The sequence below is a fragment of the Pieris brassicae genome, chromosome 10 (assembly GCF_905147105.1).
Source record: "Pieris brassicae chromosome 10, ilPieBrab1.1, whole genome shotgun sequence".
Lineage (NCBI taxonomy): Eukaryota > Metazoa > Arthropoda > Insecta > Lepidoptera > Pieridae > Pieris > Pieris brassicae.
This window is the reverse complement of record NC_059674.1, coordinates 8,843,530-8,862,485: the sequence shown is the minus strand read 5'-3', so window position 1 is coordinate 8,862,485 and position 18,956 is coordinate 8,843,530. Positions and strand designations below refer to the sequence as shown.

The window sequence follows — 18,956 nt, the reverse complement described above, 5'->3', positions numbered from 1 at the left end:
GTATCTCACTCGTATATACAATTTCGTAATGAATAATAAAGTTCTTTAAACATTACCGTAATACTATTAAGATTATTACAGAATTGCATTATGAAAAAGATGGCGCGTAACAGAAAAATATAATTTTTAACGCCGATAAAGAAGTTTCACTTCAAAAAACAACATTTAAGAAATAATAATTAGACAAAAAGCATTTTGATCAAGGAATAAGTATCGCAATACAGCGAGAAAATGCTGCCAGCGTGGTGCCAGGGGAACAATCTTTTTAAGTTCGTTTTACTTTCTTTTTATTAATTTTTAATAAAAAAAATTATTACTATGTAGTTTAAGAAAATGTACTTATTAGATATGATAAGTATTTATGTTTAATATAATTTTTAATATTAATTTCATGAAAAGTTAAGTAACGGGTATCAAAATTTTCCGCGTCACAGAAACTAGCGACAGAGTAATCGGCACAAATTAATGGCTTCATAAAACTTAAACTTCAACATCTCGGGTTGCTAACAAGTCTGGGTTTCGTGCAAAAATTCTTAAGTATCGCTTCGACGAACGACGAATACAAATGAGCTTAGGTAAGAGGCGATTACTGTTTTGTTTTTGAAACACAGGTTAAGTCCCAGTGGAGAAAATAATATGTATTGATACATAAAGTTATTGAATTGAGTATGTATTTTTTATAGGAGTTATTAAGCAGTTAGATTTAAACTTAAACAGCTAAAGTACATACGAAAGTAATACACTATACATTAATACAACAAATCAATAATCATGAAAATCGATCCAGCCATTCTCGAGTTATAAGTGTTCGAATAAACATTGGCTTCAGGCTTTGAAATTTACTGATAATATACAATATTATCACAGGATTGAAAGGTTGTATCATCGTTACATCATAGCTTCGTAGCATCGTAGCAACATGGCATGTTTGTCCAAACTCTAGATAAATTGTAGATCAAATTACTATAAATATTGTATCAACGATCTAGACTATGTGGAACCAACTACCCACGCAAGTATTTCCGAACCAATTCGACTTAGGGTCGGTGAGCTTTTTGTAAACCCTCGTGGCGATGGGACCTTTCAGAAGCCAAATCAGCTTCACTGACTCAAACTTGGTAGGAACGAACAGGGTTCTTGGTAGGCCCTATACTCACGTTAAATAAAAGTTATTACTAGTAGTTTATTTCCATTGCGCTATTAAGTAGTGTAGTAATAACACTCATAAGCTTGTAATTAGCAAAAGAGCGTGAACCAGACGGAATATGAAATACGATGCAATCTACACTGAATTGCTAATTTCAATAATAGTCATTGCAATATTCATAGTTGCTGACTGTTATGAATAGCCAAAGCATGAAATGAATCCATAAATACTAATAATACTAATTAAATGAATTAACTACTAACTGAATAAAATAATGGAGGAGGTGCAGTGTTGGCCTAGTTGGCTTTAGCGTGTGAATCTCATCCCTGAGGTCAAAGGTTAGATTCTGTGCACCAATGGACTTTCTATGTGCGTATTTAAAATTAGCTCGAACGGTGAAGGAAATCTCGTGAGGTAACCGGCTTGCCTTACACCCTAAAAGTCGACGGCGTGTGTCAGGCACAGAAGTCTGATCACCTACTTGCCTTTTCGACAAATGATCATGAAACAGATACAGATATCTGAGGCCCAGACCTAAAAAGGTTGTAGCGCTATTGATTTATTTTATTTTGATTTTAACTGTTAACTGACTAATACTATTTGAATGAATTGGCTAAAGTTTGCAGCGACCATATCAGTGTTTCTTTCAATGATACTTAGAGATACTTCTCTGAGACTGTTTTATTTCTAGCTGTGAATATAATTCCGGACTGAATATAATTTATTTATATGGGAAATTTAATATACTTTTGAAAGTCAGTTAATGTGCTTCTAAATTTACGTTTACTGCTAGTTCATAAAACAAAAACCAAGAACGAGAAGAACTGGCAATAAACTCTCCGCCACTTTTAAATCACCAGGGTGATTTTAAAAAATGTTTGTAAATCTGCATCACGCTCCTCATAACTTCTTTCTTTTTCTTTATTAATAATTAATACCATATGGATTATGGCTTTCTTCCTCGATTGAGTAAAAAAGAATCTTTTTTGACTCAAAAAACATTAGATTTTGTACTTACATTCTAAAGAGAAAAGAGGCAATGAAACGTTGAGATACAATATTCATTTTGGTTAACCTTATATATAATATAGTTCTATGAGCACTAGCGTTTAAACTAGGCCTAGCCTGTATCTTAAATGCTAATTATTTTAGTTAAATTAATTGAGTAGATGAGTTGAGTGGATGTTGACTGGAAAATCAGCCAGACGATAAAGTCGTTCTACCAAGTTTTCGTTGCCATCGTTTTTCCAAGATTTTCACATCAAACAATAGACATTGATGAAGCGGAGGAAATCATATCAAAGTACAAATATCATTTACGTTAGAATAGGCTTAACCAGCTATCTTTTATCGTGTTTTCTTATTGATTGGCAACTGTTTTACTGACGTTGGCATTTAACCAAGGATCTAACAGAGTTAAATCTATTAAGCCGGTAAACCATTGAACTGTTAACAGTGTTTAATTCTCTATCCTTCACATCACTATAAATCAAAATACTAGTTATTTATCGAACTACTTACATGATTTATTTACATGAGTTACTGACCACCAATATCATAGATATAGGCTATAACCTAACTTTTATGTTGATACGTATGCTAATTATTGGAGAAATACAGAGACTTTTAAAATTACGATTGCGACTTACATTGAAACTTTCCCCGTTTACTTTACTGTGGACTTTTAACAAAATTCTGGCTTTCAAAAATAATAGCCGCAAAGTTCTACGCTTTTGATTAATAAGGGGTACTGTATTTTATGGGACATCGCCATGCACATGACGTATTAAAGCTGTGTGTAAGCTTTCCCTCAAAAGCTGGCGAGCTTAAAAAGTAAAGTGAAAGTAAAGTAAGTCTGCTGATTTCTTGATGCCCCTAAGTCGTATCGGTAACATGATTCATCGGATAAACTGAACTATAAATTCATAACACGATGTTTTCCTTGCTTCCATAACTTCAAACTTCCAAAACTAATATTAATTCCGAAACACGCACTTCACGGTTTATCCTTAAATGACTTTGCGTTAACCGAAATAATAATAAATAATACAAGTCTCTACAATATTTTGGATCTTCACGATCTTGTTTCATCATGCTGGTTTTCTCTCAATTTTTATCTTTTGCAAGTGTTAGCTATAGTTACGGAAAGGAAAAAACATTGAGTTTGAACACACAACCTAACGATTGAGAGTTGCACGCTTAAATTCGGTCCTCCTTTGAACCGAATCAATGGAATCCATATATCGAAGTACAAAGAGCGAGTAATAACCGACATCGTGAGATGCTTCTCAAAGCGAAATGCCTCAAATACTTAATAACAAGACATGCAGTGACTTAATAATACAACTTGCATTAATTAAATTCTAGAAAGCTGAAGTTGGGCTTAAGAATTCAGAATGATGAACCTCTAATTATTTTATACTAAAGTACTTTTATAAATAAGATAAAGAAAAAATAACTAATAGCCTTTAACTATAATAACACTAAGTCCATGACATTTATATAGAACTAGTACTCGACCTGCGACGGAGTAAAGGCCTCCTCCAAATTCTTCCATTCGTCCCTATTCCTTGCGACAATTCTCCAATTTTTTCCCCGCTATAACTTTTATTTAATCTTCTTAAAGTACACCTAATTACACAAAAAATACCTACAAACTCTAGTTTTTAATCCACCCAAAAACATTTATTTATTTTTTTCCTATAGTAGTTTTAGTAATATTGTTTCTTATTTTTTTATTTACTATATACTTTTACACAGGAATCTTCCAAGACTTCTTTTCTTACACTGTTAATTTTTACTATTAAAATTTTCTCTGCTATTATTATTATTTTTCCTTTTTTGCGTCTGAAGCGTAAACTTATTGTTGTGGTCTCTGGCAGAATGCCAAATGCTGTGGAACACGTCTGCCCCACAGCATAATGCTGAGCCAGGACCAGTTACAACCCCAACATACACTTTACACACTGAAAATGTACCTTATAATTTTATGTTTTTCTGTGTGTGTGTGCCATTAGTAATAAATTGTATGTCTGTCTATCTATGTTTATGCTATATATAAAAGTATATGCCCCTTCAATAAACTGTACTTTAACTGATTTTTTTTAATGACATGGCTATACGTATATAATTCCTTACTATTAAAGCTATCTTATCTGCCATCAAATGTGGCAGACAAATACCTTACTAATCCAAACATACGAGATAGACGTCAAAGTTTATAATAGCTAAGGTTAGCGTCTAGGTTCTGTATATCAGACGCAACTATTGAATTAATTCCTTTTTCCAAGTTGGTTACAATATTTACACAACGCTTTATTTATTATCATATTGTCATTCCGATAGGTATTCTTTTTTTATAATTCACGAATTCTCGAAGCGTAAAGCGTTAAAGCGGATCTAGAATTTCAGAGGCAAGTTTCAGAGTCGAGACGAGTCAACGGCGCTATGATGTTCTGAATGTCAAAAGTTAGACTTTTACTTATGAGAGACATTCACGCTACGGAGACTTTTAATTTATTAACTGCAACTGGGCTTATAGTTAATAAATGTCAAACATGAATTCACTAAAATAGGATTGCGGGAAGTATGCCTTGTGGATATTATTATATTCATATAAGCAAAACCTTATCCTCTTTTGAGAAGAGTTATTTAATTTTTATAATTCGACAAGGCACAACAGATACGGAGGTATGTGGGGCTTGACTGATCAGTCGTTCCCTGTGCTACACAAAGAACTGGGTGAGCCGTGCCCACTAAAGTCGGAAGCACCCCACAGCATTCTAGCGGAGCAGTTATAATATATGCATTTTGTCTGATACGCCTATAAGCTTTATAGGCGTATCAGACAAATAACGGACGCTCAGGCCAGCTCATTGTTTGCCTAATGGATTACGTAGCCGTGAGAGCTACGACCGGCCGTTACAAAGCATTTTCGTGCCGGGCCAATCTATCTTTCACGAATATTCCGTATTATTCAATTCACATTGTATTCTGGAATATTTGAATTTGTTTATTTATACAATAAACGACCTCGATAGATGCAAGTTTTGTATATATTTTTTATTTTTATGGAACAGGGGGCTAATAAGCAGGTCAGGCAATTGACCCACTTTGTTACATAAAGTGATAACTGCCACCCATGGATACCTGCAACACCGTGAGCTGGCGGGTGTGTTGCCGGGAGGTTTGGAAAAGATACGCTATTTTCTTGAAGGTGCCGGTGTCCCTAAGTGATGTCGGTTTGGTTTGAAAAGTAAGTTTTTTTCGGCTGAAAGAGGTGGTGTGCGACAGAAAGCGCCCAAATTGCGCTGTGTTGTGGAACGCCAAGCGTCGAGATGGAGAGATTGAAATTTCGCATTCTGCCTCGACGCCCGATGATGGATTTCAGTCGGCATAGTTATTTCGAGATGGTGATGAACAGCATTGAGATAAGAGTTAAGCCCCCTGTTGCAGAAGTCCACAGGAGATAAAGAGGGTGGTGCAATGGGACGCCTTCTGTCTATTTGCCCCAAAGTCGTGCACTGCCTCCACGCAAACTACGAATGTTAGCCGGAGAATCCACCAATATGAAGTTGTTTAGGTAGTGGACGCGCAGGAGGAACCTTTTTGTTTTGCAACTACCTATTTTTTTAAATCTGAGAGTGGGCATGGGAAGGTGGGAAGGGGTATAAAAGAGTGGGGAACGTTAGTAAGGGAAAGGGAAGAACTGGAGAGAGGGGAAGGCACCGGGAATCTTGTTCACCACACAAAACGCCAGTATAATAGGATAAACCTATTGCATCACTTCACGCCAGTTTTCTGATAGATAGTGGTATTTCCCCGGTTTTGTCTGCCCATTTGGCTGAGGCTATGGCAACAGCATGGTACTTGCACAGCAATATAGTTCTGTTATGTTTCTATAATAACATTTAAGATAGTTGCAAAACAACAATTGTATGATTGAACAGTCAGTGGATGTGATACATATTTTAATATGTATAAAAGTTGTCAAAAAAAAACAATTATTGTTTAATTAAATAGCGTTACTTGTAATTTATTTCTCTAAATTGAATTTTCTCGCTGAATTGCGATACTAATACCATGAAAGGAAAGCTTTAGGCTCTCTCAGGTCTACCATACTATTAATCTCTACTTAAGTGCTTATGCGGCCGATGAACTAAACTCATGAACAAAATAACGGTAAATTTGTCGAATCACGGCTCCACTTTGTAACAGATCCAAAAAAAATCTATCGTTCTTGTAAGAAATTTTTTGTTCCCCAAACCTAACCTTCTTCTTATCCGGTACACTCTTGACAGAGCGGTCGCGATCGCTATGTAGTAGTGGTATTAAAAGGGGCAGATGAGATGCGCTTCACGACGTCTCCTAACCTAATGTAATTATCTGGGACCAACTGGGCACTGAGACAATATCATTCACATGACGCATGTAATGTTATCAGTTTCTTTTTTAATTTTTTAAGGAGTCCAAAGCCATCCGTCTAATTAATATTACTTGGGGTACATACAAGTTGCCAATGGCGTTAGAAAAATGTTTAGGTTTGGTTCTGATAGAGCAAAGAAATTTTCATAATATCACAAATCATAATGTTGTAATTAATTTCTATGGGGTTAAAGTGCACGCGCCACCACATTATTGCATGGTACAGTGCACATACATGGTACCTTTGCCGAGTGATGAAAATATGTAGAAAAATTGGGGCAGTTTTAAGGTGGAGCCCTGATTCGACAAATTATTCAAAACTACCCATTAATGTTTAAAAATTCGTTAATAACTAAGACATTTCTGATACATGACTTACTTGAAATCATTACTGACCGCATGGAGAAGTCAAAACAACCACATCCAATACCTTGAAAAATATTAGTGTAGCATCTGTACCTTATGGCAAAATTATGTAGATAAGGGTCACGCACAATCTAATAACACCACGTCAGCACTTTCTAAGCTCGATTTGTTTTTGTGTTCCATAATGTGATGAATTGTTTGGGTTGAGATAAGGGGATAGTGAATACAAAGTTAATCCTTTCCAAAGGTTACTAAGACTTGAAAAAGAAATTTAGCGGAAAAATTTACAAAAACATACCAAAAATGTTTTTTGGTTTATTTGTACTCTTTACCAATTTTATTACCGTATCGTTGTAATATTATTCATACCAATACCTTAATTAATGACTGTATCATCTGACAAATAAAGAATATTATTATTAAATACGTGAAGGTATAATAGTTACTATTTTGAATTTTATAGTGAGTGTTTAGTGCGTTTTTGAGAACTATCGTTAGGCAAGGTTATTAGCATCAGTCTAACCTCTCTTTGTTCCCAAACTAATAGAATTTCTCCAAATCCTTACGGCTGTTAATATTGTGTGCCTTTCTTCCTGGTAAGAAGATATTGTAACGAGGTATGTACTCAGGACTTATTATTCTAGTATAAGATTGTGTATCGACGGCCACCGAACCGTTCTTTGTGGGACAAGTTAGAATTCATTTATGTACCAGAGATTTGTCGAAGTCTGTTCTATCTGGTTCAAAAAGTGTCGTTATACTTACATTATACATTAATATATAAAATAATTCTAACTAATTTAAAAATACTTTAGGTTTCATAGAAAATATGAGTCATTACAACATAGTCGCTTTCTAGTATTTGCGATAAGCCATGTGTCTGGTGGCGACAAATGAGGGTAATCAACCAACCCCCCACCCCATACTTCGATTTATCCCCCCGTATACCTCACGCAAGTCTGTCACGAACAACGGTAATGCTATGATATTACCTTAATCACTAACTTGTAACTAATGCGAGCTAAACTCGGCTCCAGGTACGATTTTTAATAGTTCTTCAATGTTGTATCAAACATTTCAAATCAACAATTTTATGTGGAATATAACGAAAATATTTTGCAAATCAACGAAATACACTTAACATTACTGGGTATTCCATTCGTAATTAGATAACGTCTATATGCTAATTTATATTCGCACATAGACCGAAGGTCCATTGATGCACAGCCGGGGATCGTACCTACGACCTGAGGGATGAGAGTCACACGCAGAACTCAACACTGCTTCTCAACCCATTGTTCAACATTATTTCTTTAAAGTTCGTTTTGTTTCTATCATTCCCAATACTTGTTCATTGTTATACCTGTCGTAACCATACATTAAACAGTCTGGCAGGACATGTAATCATCAGTATTAAAATAAACAAACGTTGAGAATATCAAGAGATATTTATATTCACCAAATGGATAAAGTATGTCAAGAAACTGCGCGTTTGTGATGATAGAATTTTATTTATTTATATAAAATTGTATTAATTTTGATGGAGGTTGAGACGTCGTCATAATCGAATTATCATGTCGACACAATTTAGATTGGCTGCCTGACAACGGTTATAAAATATAATTTACATATCCGATCCGATCTAAGCTTTGTTTTGATCTTAATCCGAGGCTTTTTTACTAAGTATTAATCGAGTATATTTGCGTATTTTTGAGTGCGTGTGTATTAAGACCTTGGTCGTGAACGGATTTTATATGTAAACATATCTAGGGAAAGCATATCTTACATCCGTTGGCGATTTTACGCACCAAAGGAGGCAAATGAGGAAAATTTTCTATGAAGTAAATGTCAACAGATAATTCTTGCTTCCCGAATATTATCTTTGTGTCCCCGCAGTCAAAAAGCCAAGAGTATAGTATAGTAATTCTGATAAATGTTTTTTTATCTAAACAGATATAACAATATGGATATTTTTTATTTGTTTGTATTGAATAAACTCAAAACCTACTGGACTGAATTCAAAAATCTTCCATCATTAGAATGCTGGATTAAATGTGATCAAATTAAGCTCAAATTAAAAAAAAAGTTCCGCTTCGTATCCGGTACAGGCTGCTATTAAGCAGTAAGTTATTACTCAAAATAGTTCGCTATGTCACGTGACTAAATAAAGCCCCTTTATACCTAATTAAAACGAAGTTCTCGAAAATAGTCGCTTTAATTCTGCTAATAGAGCCTGAATGTGAGATTAGAAGGCTTAATGAATTCAGAACGGCGTAGCAACGACCCAATGTAGTAATGAAGAAAATTTTATTTCAATGTGTTTTTACCTAATTATTTAAATATGATCGTGCGAATAAGCTAGTTTTCCTGAGTGTTAGTTCAAGTTGTTAAAGTTACTATATTTTTTGTATTATATGTCCACCACCTGTAAATAATATACGTAGAGAAATATAGAACATTATTTTGTATCAAAGTAAATAACGAGCAGTGTTGGCCTAGTGGCTTAAACTTGCGACACTCATCCCTGAGCCCGTGGGTTCATCCCGGGCTGTGCACCAATGGACTTTCTTTCTATGTATGTATTTAACATTCGGAAAACATCGTGAGGAAACCGACCCAAAATGTTGAAGGCGCGTGTCAGGCACAGGATACCTACTTGTTAGATTGACCAATGATCATACAACACATATAGAAATCTGAGGCGCAGATCTTATAAGGTCGTAGCACCACATATTTATTTATTAATTATCAAAGTAGCAAATTTTCAAGTTTAAATATAGTGGAAACTATTAATAATATTAAATTATTGTCTACAAACTTCTTAAAAGGATTATTCTGATCCCCAGTTGGACGGATAAGTGGGTGGAACGGTCAAAATTGAATAATTCTCCTAAACAAACCTTGTGAGTCGCTTGACCTTTTTCATTCAATCAAAATTAAATCTATTCGATGGCCCTTTTGATAAAATAATTTTAATCTGGAAATCTGTCGAGGACAAGGAATATAAAACGTTAAAGATGCTTGAAGAGAAATAAATGATATAAAGAAAAACATTTTCGTAGTATACGTTCGTTTGTGATGAAAACAACACTAGTTTAAAGAACGTTATCTTTTAATTATTATTACTATTTCTATTATTCCTTGGTTTTTAGTTATAAAAAACGTCTATTAATGCAGTATTTACTAATCATGAACAACAGTTTAAATCGTGAGTAGGGCCTAAGGAAGCCGGTCATTGGCTTAATGCTTATCCTTCGCCTAACGCTGGAGCCTTCCATTAGGAGTGCCCATAAGTACTCCCGATAAGTGGCCATGTGGCTTTGAAGTTGGACATGATGGCCTCCATACTCAAAAGAGTCGCTTTTCTCGCCAAGCCGCGCTCAAAAAGCCAGCCATCTTGGAGCTAACGGGCATCCCTGGCAAACAGCTGGAGGGGATGGGATGGGCTTTGGTATGGGATGCTACTTGTGTGGATGCTACTTGTGTGCAGATCAGGCAGGAAATAATAAACGGCTCAACTGTAAAGGTCTTTCCTCCAACTTTTATTTTGTGCCCAATGGAGTAGACTCTTGGGCCGTGGGGTTCAAGTGCACATGTTAATTAAAGATGGCGTCTGGTACATAGTACCGGTGACCCCAGAGCTGGTACAGTGTACAGGGACCAAACGTTTTTAATTCGTGATAATTTTCTATTTATAAATTTTTTACTATTACTATTATTACTATGGAGGTTAAGAATATTTTAAATACTCTTAAATAAAAAAAACTATTATCAGAAATAACTGTGTAATTTGTAAACCTAAATTGTAGAAATAATAATTTATGTTTCCATCCGAGCAATGTTGTTAACGCACAGACTTAATTAAACATTCAGAGTTTTAAAAACTAAAATAACAAAAAGCAAATCCATAAATAGACATGACATTGAAAAAATGCTTTCAATTTATTTGAATACGTTCAAAGTTGGTCAAGTGGTACGAGAAATATGCACTACCATTTCGCGGTCTCTCCTCGCGCTAACTAAAATGCTCAACCTTCTGCTGGAAACTGCGCAAATTAATTGTACCAAACAACCAACTGTAAAATTTAAATTAAGTTTTTTAAGTGTTTTTGAAGCGGGAAGTTTCCAACGTTCCGTGAGAACTAATTTGCGTGTATTATTTTAATATGAGAAATTGTTCTACAAGTTTCTGTAACTTTATAAGAAGTGAGCGAGTTTTTATTTAAATTCGTGATACTGCGTCGAACTAATATTTATTAAATAACTATCCCATAGAGTTATATAATATGCAAAGTACTTGATGTGGTGACACGTGGTGTGGTGTGGTGGTACGTACACACCATTAAGGATTATTAGTAGTAAGTAAGTAATATTAGAAGACGGTAGAAGTCAAATCAAAGTAATTTGGAAATATCTATTGTACGTAAGAATATTTCTTACATATGAAACGATAATGTAACCATTTATTATTTAAAACAGTCGTTAATAGTTATCTTGTCAAGAACCAGTAAACTTTGGAATTGTGGAGCTTCTGCATACATTTTCTAATAATGAAGCCATATATATATATATATTATGATTTGAACTAAGTTGTTTGGAAAGGTTTAACGAAGTTTCATTTAAACCTTTATATAAAACAAAGTCGGCTTAGATTGAACACTTGTAAATCGAGAACGGCTGGACTATAAAAAATATTGGAACATTTACGAAAAAATCAAATGACGTTTCTGTCAAGTATTATATGTTCATGCAGTCAATATGGTAAACTCTCCCCTCATATAAAACAATAATAAAGATTTTGAATCAACATAGTATATCAACAATATTGGATAATGACGTATTTTAGATTTTTAAAATGTAGAATAATGTTAGTGTTGAAAAGGGTTAACATATATGGGTTCTAAAATATTTGGTGGCGTCCAAAAATGTGTTTCGTGTAATGTATGGAAAATATATCAAGTTACTTAAATATACTACAGATCACATTGTAACATTGAGTATTGCAATCGGTGATAGAAGTGAACTTAATGCTTATTTTTTATTCATTGTGTTACTTTCATAAAATCATAAATTAAGCTAATCAGTAACACAACATTCATTGACTGTTAGGCGGTAAGAAGTTCGCCGAGTCAGCCTGTTAGAATTACCGGCTTTTACTTTGATTGTTTCACTGAATATTTTATTACAGGACCAAATAATTATTTACACCAACTGTGAATGGCCGATAAAAATAGAAACATTGACACGCAATTGTTTCTAAAAGCACCCACTAAAGAGAAAGCCCTGGACATTAACTAAATTAACTAAGTGACACGCAAGAATATTAAGCTCCAATTTTTTTTTATTTCATATTTTTAACAGTTCATACATTATTTATTTTATTGCACGAAAAACATTTTATTACAAGTATAACAAAAATATTATAAATTATCGTATACAACATTTCATAATATATATATATATATAAAACTGAATCCTTAAATCCCTTGGTCACGGCATCACGCGTGAACAGCTGGTCCGATTTCGCTAATTCTTTTTTTGTTGTGTGTTATTGTCAGGAAAAGGTTCTTATGAAAGAAAGAAAATTAGGAAATCTGCAAATATCGTCTATTATTTTATTATTATTATATTGATAAAATAATTCCAGTCGCTAATTGTTTGTGGCATTAATCTTGAAAAGCAAAGCGTTCACAGGGCCAGACCAACAAAATTATACAATTAATATTAATAAACTTAGAAAATATAAATAAATAGCAAAAGATTTTCTGTTAAAATTATATAAAAATACGTCAATTGTATAATAGTTTTATAAGATTTTTAATTGCATTTAAAAGTATGAACATAGAATCGTCTTAGTACGACAACATTGTTCATTTATAATGTTCACTTTTCGAATAAAATTTAAGAGCTCTTCCAAAAAGTTACACTGAAAGTCACACTAAGGAAAAATAATATAATATCTGAAATAAAACGCTTAGTTTAAAATTTTGGTATATTAGAATAAAATACTTTTTAATACGCTCTACAAAATTAATTCGAATGTAATTTTTAAAGAATGTGTTTGAAACTATTTCTATACATTTTGATGTGGTTAATTAATTTTTCACACGGCCGATCGCAACGTTTTATATCACATTCTCTTTTGCTTTTGTGTATCGCTTGGCCAGACGCGCTTTTAATTAGTTTAATATTCAACTCTGAATTTATTACTAATTAAACCCTTAGGTGATAATTAATGTACTATTATATTATTTTGATAGTGCTTTGTGCGTGTTGTGAACTCAGTGTCATTGTATTGGAAGGAAATATCTCTATATTTATATAATTCTCGTGTCACAATAATCGTTCCCATACTCCTCCCAAACGGCTCGACCGATGCTTATGAATTTTTATATGCATATACAGTAAGTCTGAGTCTGAGTCAGTAAGGGATAAGGGGTGTCCATCCTAAAATATTTTTTATATGTTTTTTGATACATACAAAAATACATACAACCCTTTTTGTCACCCCTCTACGACCAATCCCAATTTTTTATTATAGTTATTTTATTGAAGTAAAAAGATGTTTCCTATAAATAATATAAATAAATATACATGGCAAAACGTTTTAAAAATGACTTTTGCCGTGTCAGCCAGTATATATAAATATATGTTTCGTTCCAATATTTTCCGTTTTTCTTGTGTTTGTTTAATTACACCTTATCCCTGTGATAGAAAATTGCGCGCCTTTTTCGTTTATTTAAGTCAATCAAAGAGATAACGAGTGCCAGAGTTTTAGATTAAATCATTATACTAAATTTTATTCATTCAATATGTGTTTGTGACCGGACCATAAGTCAAAGCAGTAAAAAGCTGAAGATTAATATGTTCATCTTGATTTAGCATCCAAGATCAGGCCTATATTTCACGATTAATAAAAAGACTTTGAATTTTTTTCCTAATCCTACACGCCCTTGATAAATTGGCACACAACCATATCGATCTGTTACGTAACAAATATTTTATGTGCTCTTACGCTAGGGTTGCCAGCACTATATACTACATACATTGTACATTAAAAGCGGCAAAGTCGTTTTAGGTAATACATAATAATCCTGCGGTGTTACAACCCTGGGTCCTGATCTCAGACTGCATACGTTTGTATGATAATTTCCTTTCCCTAAAGTCCTTCAAGAAAAGTGCGTATTAATACTTCAAAGGCCGGAAAAGCACTCGCGAGTCCTCTGGCAATGAGAGTGTCTACTTAACATCAGATGATCCTCCTGCCCGTTTGCCCACTGTTCTATAAAAAACGTACGTTATAGAAGCAATTTTACCCACGATTTCACGTTAAAGCCACAAAACTGATTTTAATTTTATTTTTTTAAATAGAAGGTAGGCAAAGGGGCTAGAGGCCGTACATTTTCTTTTTGATTTAAGATGAATCAAAAAGAAAATGTACGGCCTCTTAATTCAGATTTAGGTTATGGTTTAGTGAAAACACAATCTCAACTAATAACTGATGAAGTCTCTAGCAAATTAAAAATACCACGTGACGTCCCGATTCATGTTTTACGTTAAGGGCCTGAAGATTGTTTTTGAATCCTATATTTCCATGGATAATATATCTAAAATTATGATACTATTTAAGTAGAAGACGCTTTATATTGAGACAACATCAGGGCGGACAAAACTTATTGAAAAAACATAAAAATCTTTTTCAATGTCAACCCTGGCAATAACTTTATGAGTTCTCTGCCCTCTCGTAACTTGAGACGTTGATAAATGCATATTTCTATGACCTCTGCTCCATTTTACAGTTATTGCTTCCATGCATATTATATCTTACCCATTATGTATATGACATCATTTGTATGAATTTCTAAAGAATTTCATTTTATTTTGAGTGGTGCAATTCTTGAACTGAACACGTGGTTCGTTGCAATGTCTTGTATGTCCACTACCGTGTGTGTGGCTGTGTTAAATATCTTTATAGGCTAGTAATATACATCCATGAAACCTGACGTTCTATTTCATTGATAAATGCATGAACATAGCAATTTTAAAAAAAAACATTGTTACTTCTATCTCATACCTTATCCTGATTTGCAAGAGAATTTTTTCTTAATAAAATATACTAGAATAATCTCAAACTGAAAGTGTTATATTTTAATTTATTGTTACATCTATGTATGGATACACTGTCATATATTTTAGAAATGATAGTTTGTAACAGATACTGTAGAAATAGTACTATGTATGATGTGGTGAACTTATAAAAATTATAGCAATCAGAGGCCAGAGCTTGATCAGATTTCTGTGCCTCAATTGCATACTGTAAATTTAGTATTTGCCGGTTTATCATAATAAATCTTACAAGTATATAAGGCAGAAGTGTTGAGAAGCTTGGGTTGCAAACGTCGATTAACCACACTAGGCCTGGAACGCGGCAACTATTTCTGGTTGTCAGGCGCGCGCAAAAACTTTAGATGCGAGATAAAGACCGTTTAAGACTAATAACACTAACAAAATCAATTACAGTTGTCAATTATATGTTATCATGGATCATCATCAATGGTCCATCCATTGGAACTAAAATTTAATCTTTTCTATCGAATAAGTAATAAGCTGTAATGGTAGGCAATAAGGTTACAACAATTAAATTAACAATGTTTTTAAGAATCAAACGCTGGTCCAGCTAACAAATACTCATTACAAGCGGGTAAAGTAAGCGGTGACAGTAAAATAATAAAACTTAATTTCAGTTTAAAATCGGGTCTCTAGTTCAAATCCACAAAGGTTTCGCGTTTCAGCGAACACGTTGGCTGAAATTAGCGAAATAAAATATGCAAGCTCGCTCGCTAGTTGGGTCATTGCACCCGTATCGACTGGCCTTAATAGGATAGTACTTTCACATCCTATACTGAATGTTTCCGGTAAACCTGTGCGGTATTTCGAGTTCCGAAAACAATTTTAGTTAAGTTATAGCAATGTCTTTTTAATGACGTCTATATCAGTTCTTCAACATATAGGGTAGGTATAATGCTCGTAGCAAGGAGTATTGATTTTAAATAGTGATCGTTTCGGATTAATACGTACAGGATGACATAAAACAATAACTAAACAAATGCTTAATGAACAGACACAGTGGTTAATAAGTCAAATATCAAGATTTTTAGTCTACCTTAACAATCATGCTTCATGTCAGTTGACATAATGTCCTATACTTCGGGGACAAGTGGGGCAGAAGGCATCCAGCGTAGAAAATCTGCCTGATCGGTCCTGGGCTGCTCTGTTAATTTCACAGAACTTCGTTTCAGCTTCCTTTGCCTCTGCAATTATGCTTCGTTGTTACGTCTGTTTTGTTCGGCCAAGTTTCCTTTTACCTTGAGGTTTCCAGTCGAGGGCTTGCTGGGCAATTGGACTTGGATCACTTCTGTGCATATGACCCACGCATTTCCACTTTCGGCTCTTTATAGACCTGCCAAGTTGGCACCTTATTACAAAGCTCCCATAGCTGACGATTAGAGATTAAATTTAATATTTTCATTGTATCAAACAATTAATATCGTTACATCAAAATAGATGTGATATAACTTATTTTTTTTATGTATAACTTACATTCCACGGGTACCTATACCGTTATAATGATACAATCTAAATAATTATAAACTGTTTATTTATATTACAAACGATATTTCAAATCAGGAAATAAAAGAAGATAAAACATATGAATCTGCGGTGTAACTGCTAAAAGCAACTCCTGACTATCCAAACTAACGATAACCTAAACATTTTAAATTTTAAAATACTTTACATAACTTATACATAGACTTTATAAAGAAATGCATGTATAAAACATAAATTGGTCCAATTTCTTAATTGATTCCAAAAACAATATCTAATAATGTATTTTAATGTTCTATTTTTTAGCAGTTTCTTTTAAAGTTTATTAAGTAAAATGTAAATAAATAAATCTAACATTTCCAACGACGGCTTAAAATTTACATAGGGTTGAAGTAGGATTACATATGCTTTGGAGGTTTTGGAAAACTTACAGCTTTTATCGCTCCAGTCTTTAGATAGTTCGTAGATAAGGGTAACACTTTGAATATTACCTCTCTATTTTATGACTTACAGGTACTGTTATCTAGCCTAATATTCTATTCTAAATGCATAATTCAAAGACAATTTAAATTTATATAGCGTTTCGTTAAATGTATTTACACTTTGTTACATTTATATAATAACATATGACATAATACATAAAAATTAAAAGGGATGCAACCAAGCGATCTATTCCCGGCAAGCCTTGTAAGGAAAAATCCTAGAAATATGATGGGTAAACACAAGGACTGCATAATCAAATCTTATAATAAAAATCTAAAATAATACAAAAACAAAAACTTATAACTGAAAAATTATCACACGCATTTATGAATTACGATGCAATACAAAAAAATTAGATATGTAATAATTACAAAAGTCACAGTCTACTAGTCTAAAAGTCAAACTCTTCTACAGTATATAGAAGAGTTTTTGAAGATTTTAGGGAAGTAGCCAGTTGTATAGGAGTCGGGCAGCCACACCACAACTTAATGCGGAGATCCTAAACGAATTGCATAAGAAGAAGTTTTGTTCAATTAAATATTCTAAATACCATAAAATACAAAGATATCAAGTTTTCCTTTATTCCTGAGGGGCAAGTTTTTCTGATAGTCAAACAAATTCTTTAGTAAGAAAAAAAACTCCAATGTGTCTAAATAAAACACGATAAAAATGCGATTAAATTTATCTTACAACTGTAGTTAACACTAGGTTCTGGTTAAGTTTGTGTGTGTTATATTATCTTTGGTTAATGTATTTTTTTATGTATAGCAAACTCCAATAAATAGTTAACGAATGTAACTTTATAAACGCATTATATTACATTGAGATGGGATGTTAAGAGTGTTTTTCAGTATTGTGATCAGGCCAGTTCGGATCAAGGGTCCACAAACTTTAAAGAAGTGTTTCCTAACCTTTCTTAAGCCAAGAAAATAAGCCTTATTTTTCATATTGAATTGTTAATTTAAGAAATTTAAATTATAGGTTTTAGAAAGAAATTACTATGAAATTGTTATCGAAACAGATTAAGTAAATTTTCAACATATAATGAAAAGCTGAATTGAAAAAAATATTAGGAATTTTAAATTTAAATTTTAATTATGTAATAACATGGCGATTAAAAAGAGTGGCGGAGAGTTTATTGCCAGTTCTTCTCTTCCGTTCTACGCCCTTGATTTAAGAACTGGCAGTAAATGCAAAATTAGAAGCATTTAATGTATATTTCTTTTTTATTGACGTTCAGAAGTATACATTGTGTTACCTATATGAATAAATGATTTTTGACTTTTTGACATTAAAAAACACTTCTCTAAAGCGTTGCTCTCGAAACAGAATCATATAAATAATAGATACGTGTTAACTCAATTAAAACGTCAAAGTTTTATTACGAGAAACTGCTTTTAGCAGTGACACGTCCTATTTGCATCCTCTGCCATTTGTTTGCCTGTTTTGAGTTACTGTTAGTGTCATGAATAGTTTATTTTTATTATTATTATTGTACAAGTTCATAATTAATCACGATTAGTCAGGTATTCAAATATAATATATATTTCCGGACCCTAAATGTCTCAAAGTTTGTCTCTGTCAATTTTCATCAGACGACTGAATTTTTCAAATATTATTCTTTTCCTTTGCAGTGATTTTATAATGAATTTTATTCAAGAGAGAAATTGTATTTTCAAATACGCTCTCTTTCGAAAACCAACGACTTTGCTTTATTCTATGAAAAATGTCTACGAAGATTTTAGATAAATTGTCATTTTGTTCATAAGCATACTATTTAAATAAAACTTAAAAAATCTAGTGAAATAAATAGCGTAAGTATGGCAACATTGCAACAGAATAACATAGAAAATCTAACTTGGATTTTATTAGATCGATTAATTATAAAAATCGCTCTATCAGTCACATAAAAATGGACATGCAAATTTCA

At 33.2% G+C, this 18,956-nt stretch overlaps 1 protein-coding gene across 1 annotated transcript in view; it reads left to right on the top strand.

Annotated features, from left to right (window-relative positions):
* Positions 1–18,956, top strand: part of LOC123714963 — a 175,332-nt gene that overhangs the window by 36,484 nt on the left and 119,892 nt on the right. The gene's annotated exons all lie outside the window — the stretch shown is intronic.